The sequence below is a fragment of the Lycium barbarum genome, chromosome 9 (assembly GCF_019175385.1).
Source record: "Lycium barbarum isolate Lr01 chromosome 9, ASM1917538v2, whole genome shotgun sequence".
NCBI classification, from domain to species: Eukaryota; Viridiplantae; Streptophyta; class Magnoliopsida; order Solanales; family Solanaceae; genus Lycium; species Lycium barbarum.
This window is the reverse complement of record NC_083345.1, coordinates 31506477-31512480: the sequence shown is the minus strand read 5'-3', so window position 1 is coordinate 31512480 and position 6004 is coordinate 31506477.

The following is a 6004-nucleotide window of genomic DNA, read 5'->3' as shown; positions in this document are numbered from 1 at the left end:
ATATTAAACTGTTAGCTTATCTTCCATTTTCCCCGGTGTCTTACTGTTGCAAGTGGGCTATTGTTATATTATTGGTTGGTTCATGTTGAGCTATGTAAATACGCAGAACTGTGTTGGCGTGCAAGAACCAACTAAAACATGTCAAATCAGACGGAACACCACTTTTTCTAGTGCACTAGCTGATCATGACACGGCTGCTAGTGCTATCTCTCTTTCCACCACTGCAGGTTTTTTACTTGTCAATTGTGCCTAAGCACTGTAGCAGTCTTGGCTTGTTTTTCCTAAGCTGCCTCAATTGGGACTCTATCCAGTTTTGCCCTGGCAGGTTCTTCCACTTCAACAATAACAACATACATAGTATAATTTCACAAGTGAAGTCTGGAGAGGATAGGATGTAGGCAGACTTTATTCTTAAATTCCTCAGCTCAAACGGCTTAAACCAGGGTCTCTCGGGTGAGTCCCGGGTATCCTACATTTTCCTACCCGATTTCATTTTATAGAAATAGTTGTTCAAGCACAGCACGTTCATTGGAGGAATGAAAATGTGGCACAGCAAGGACTGATATTTGCCGTTAGTGCTTTTTAGGTGTGCGTGAAACTAGGATTTGATGCAGCTTGGATGTTTTGTTACTAAGTGGAGCTAAGGACGCTTCCAAATGCTCATTCAGGTCTCTAATATTTTTTCGAGGAGTGCTTTGGTTCAGATAGTCCTTTCTATGTGTTACTCCCTTGGTCCAAATTTATGTGATATTTGTTGCTTTTCGAGATGTAATTTGCATGAACTTAAACCAACATTGTAAGATGTATTTTTTCACCAAATTGATATGAGAGAAGTTGCAATTTATAATATTTTTTATATAGTTTTTAATGTATAAATTTTAATCTTAAAATATTTAGTTAATTTAATATAATTTAACTTCAAAGTTAGTCAACCTGACCTTCGAAAGAGAAAGTATCATAGGGACGGAGGGAGTATTTAGCGGTGCTTCAAGTTTTTCGGTTATCGTTAGCCAAAGTCTTTTAAGATCTACAAGATGGATGTTTGAAAACATATTTTTAAGCAATATTTCCTGTTTCTTGAAAAAGTTTTGAAAGCCATTGCTTTATTTAGCATGACGAACGGGTATAATTTATAAAGGGAAACTCAACCTGGAAGTCATTAGACCACCTGTTATTTTGAGCCCGTTTGGATTGACTTATAAACAACTTATAAGCTGTTTTCAGCTTTTTTGAGTGTTTGGCTGGCCAGTTTAAAGTCATTTTGTGCTTAAAATAATTTTTTGACTTATTAAGAAGTTATGTTCTGTTTGCAAAGAGATTTTTTATAAAAAAGATATCTCAAAGCTGCTTTGAAAGTAAAGAAGGACTTTACTAGTAATAAATAATCCAAAAATGTTGAATTGACGGGTAGCTTGGGTTTAAAATTGAAATGTCAAAGACGTGAAGGTCACAAGACAAAAGTAGGACACGAGATATTAAAAATATTTAGCAGCAATAGAAAAATATAATCCAAAAATGTTGAACACTTTTTCGGTCCTTGATCGACTTTGATTATCCTTGGATAAAACTTCAAAGAGAGATAAAAGGTATTTTAAACAAATGATTTTATTGTTAACGTTGTTATTTTTTTAATTTCTTATGAAGCGTTTAAAACTATACTGGGGTAGTAATTTATAGAACGTCATCTATTAATTTATGTGACATTCTTTTCTTTTTCGTTAATCCCAATATCTTTTTATATTTAGCGACAAATTTAAATTTAAACTTTCCATTTTATGTTTAATGAGATGATTTACATTCAAACACATACGACTATACTTATTTTAGACCACAAGCTTAAAAAGTTTTCTTTTCATTCTTAAATAACGTGTCAAGTCAAACAGAAACTACTCTTCTCCGTCCCATTTTAACAGTCGCTTAGCTCTTTTCATGCTCATTGAGAAGTAATACGTAAATACGAGGTATAATTACTAAATTATTCATTATTAGATATTTCTTTTTGAAAATTAAGCAATATTAAAAGAACTATTTCTTTAATATTAAGTGTATAGTTGAAAGTAGTTGTCAATTTTAGTCTTTGATTTCTAAAATGATAATTTTTTTGAGCTAAAATGACATTTATTAGAAATAGCGGGAGGAGTGCTAGTTTCGAATAAATTTCAGTGTGAAAAATAAATTGACTTAACCTAATTTAACTTCAAAAATCATTTACAATATCGGCAAAAAGAAGATGGACCAACGGAATGGAAAACATAAAAAAAATCAATCTGTTGAAACATAAATTGGTCCCAGCAGATTTGTCTTGTCATAGAGATGATTTGGTCATAGTGATAAACATGGATTTAATTATAGGTGACTCTTAAGTATTTTTATTAAGTGGAGATGATTCAAGTTTTAATTATTGAGTGGAGGTGATGTTTTTTGATTAGTGATTAAGAGATTTTGACCTTGCCCAAAAGTTTTCATTTTGACACTTTGACCCTTAACTTTATTTTTAACACTTTGCCCTCAAGTTTTATTTTTAACACTTTGACCCAGCCAATATAAACCCTAAAATACCAAAATAGGTCCAAAAAAAAAAAGAACGCCAATAGCTGCACCCGTTTTTGCTCTTTTCCCTCCACTGTTCTTCTTCTCCTTCCTCGATTCGTTCTTCTTCCTTCTTCTTCTTCTTCTTCTTCTTCTTCTTCTTCTTATTCTTCTTTTTCTTTTCCATCCGCCTGTTCTCATTCTTTTTCTCCCTCCATTCTTCTTCCTCATCTTCCATTGCTGCTTCCCCTACTTCTTCTTCATCCATTGTTGTTCCATTTTGAAGAATCTGCTCAACAAAAGAAAAAACTAAACCACCAGATTTGCAATTTTTTTGGTTGGATTTCGTTAGTGTCTACATGGGCATTACTTCATAAGTATTGCTGCTTCCCCTGCTTCTTCTTCTTCCATTGGTGCGGCATTTTGAAGAATTTGCTCAACAAAGAAAAAAATGAAACCAGTAGATTTTGCAATTTTTTGGCTAGGCATTACTTCAGAAGTAATTTCCGCTCATTTGGTAAGTAAAATATTGCTGTTTTGTTTCAATTATTTATGTGGGTTTTGCTGCTTATTTTCCAACAATTTACAGTAGCAATTGTAATTGTTGCAACAAGTGCTAAAGCTGCTGTATAAGAGCTTCTAAATTTTTGCAACAACTGTTGTAGTTTCTGCAGAAGCTGCTGTAGTTTATGCAACAGCTATTGTAGTTGCTACCACAATTACAACAGATTATGTAGTTGTTGTAACTTCTATACTAATTATTGTTAAATATGTAGTATGAATAAGTTGCAACAGATTTGTGAGTTGTTGCAAGTAGTGTACTACCTGTTGCAACAAGTATCTTACTTGTTGCAACAACTCACTGATCCGTTGGATTCAGCTTCAGTCCAACAGAACCCAAAAACTGGACCCAAAAAACTGTAGCTGACTCCAACAGATGAGTTAGTTGCTGCAACAAGTGTATTACCTGTTGCAACAAGTATATTACTTGTTGCAACAACTCACTAATCTGTTGGACATCTTCAACTGTCTTTGGATTAAACAGAACTCAAAAAACTGAAGCAGACTCCAACAGATTAGTTAGTTGGTGCAACAAGGATAGTACTTGTTGCAACAGGTAATCCACTTGTTGCAACACCTGATTCATTTGTTCCAACAAGTCATTAAGTTATTGTATTTTGTTACTATACTGTCATGACCTTTTTTTAAAAAAATAAAATATATTCAGGTAGCATTAATGGGGGACTCAATAACAATAGGTGTTGATTGTCATAGCAAATGGATCGAGAAGACCAATCGATATATTTGGCGATGGAAAGGTAGTCACATGTTAGAGACGATAGCGATGAGTGTCCAAAGAGATGTTGTGTTTGATGATTTTGTGAAATTAATCATCACCTATTGTGAATTAACTTGTGAACCGAAAGATCTTGCCATCACTTACATGCATAGCTCTTTTGAAAACCAGAGGGTCTTGCCTTTTAAGATAACCGATCAGGATCGTTTGCGTACTTATTTGAATGATGTAGCTAGGCCCATTTTAAGGGTATACGTGGTTGGAAGCCCGGTAGAGAACCATAATTTAGGTCAAGACCAACAAGATGTGTTAAATGATAAATTGGATGGGGTAGATATGGATATGGATATTCCAGATAATGGAAGTGGGGGTGAGCCGATTCCTACACCCGAAGTTGCGAGCAATACACCGTGTTCTACACAATCTTCACAGTGCAGCCATGTTCAAGATGATGAAACATGCTTTTATAAAGGAATGTCATTCAAGAACAAGGAATAACTAGCAACTGTGTTGAAACTTGCTTGCGTGAAGAAAGATTTTACACTGAAAAAGGTGATTAATTCGCGCACTGTGTATTGCTTTAGATGTGTACATCCGGAGTGCAAGTGGTGGCTGATGGCTATGAAGCTTTTAAGTTCTGACAGATTTTGTATTACAACCTATGCAAAGTATCACACATGTGGTTCTGAGCATATTACTAGCCATAATCCATACGCCACAGCGATAGTCATTGGTGAATACTTCAAAGATAGGTTTCCCGACGATAAAGGCCCATCTACAAAAGATATGAGCCAATCATTCCGCGGAGAATTGGGTTGTAAGGTAAGTTATTGGAAGGTCTGGAAGGGCATGGAAATTGCAAAATCTTTGACAAGGGGGACACATGAGCACGGGTATGCAGTGTTTGATGCGTACCGTTATATGCTTCGTTCCACAAATCCAGGAAGTAAGACGGCATTGAAGGTTGATGCTAATGGGAAGTTCAAGTACTTTTTTGTAGCCTACAAGGCTTGGATGCTTGGTTTTGCGCAAATGAGAAAAGTCATAGCTGTCGATGGGACCTTCTTGAAGAGCAAGTACGAAGGAGTGTTATTGTCAGCCGTGGCGCAAGATGCGGAGAATCATGTTTTTCCTGTGGCATTTTTTGTAGTGGACAAGGAGTGTGATGCCTCATACACATATTTTTTGAACAAATGAGAAGCTTTGTAGATGATACCAAAGAGTTGTGCATAATTTCTGATAGACATCCAAGTATCAAAAAGGCAGTTTCAATTGTCTTCCCTTTATCTCATTATGGTTGTTGCATGAAGCACCTTGGGGAAAATCTCCGAACCACCTTTCACAATACGAAGGTCATATCTCAGTTTTGTAAAGCAGCAAAATCGTACAATATAGATGAGTTCAATGACCATTTCAATCAAATCAGAGATACCGTCCCTGGGGCCGCTGAACATCTTGAACGTGTTGGATTCCACAGATGGAGCAGGGTATTCTTCCCCGGAAATAGGTATTCATACATTACCTTTCCAACAAATAACACATCTGTTGGAACAACTAACTCACTTGTTGCAACAAGTAAGTTAGTTGTTCCAACAACTCACTTAGTTGTTGCATTTTGTTATGACACAGAGACAATAACTGAAGCTCTATCCAACAAGTAACACATCTGTTGGAACAAGTAACTCACTTGTTGCAACAGGTAATTTAGTTGTTCCAACAACTCACTTAGTTGTTGCATTTTGTTATGACACAGAGACAATAACTGAAGCTCACTCCAACAAGTAACACATCTGTTGGAACAAATACCTCACTTGTTGCAACAGGTAATTTAGTTGTTCTAACAACTCACTTAGTTGTTGCATTTTGTTATGACACAGAGACAATAACTGAAGCTCTCTCCAACAAGTAACACATCTGTTGGAACAACTACCTCACTTGTTGCAACAGGTAATTTAGTTGTTCCAACAACTCACTTAGTTGTTGCATTTTGTTATGACACAGAGACGATAATTGAAGCTCTCTCCAACAAGTAACACATCTGTTGGAACAACTACCTCACTTGTTGCAACAGGTAATTTAGTTGTTCCAACAACTCACTTAGTTGTTGCATTTTGTTATGACACAGAGACAATAACTGAAGCTTTCTCCAATAAGTAACACATCCGTTGGAACAACTAA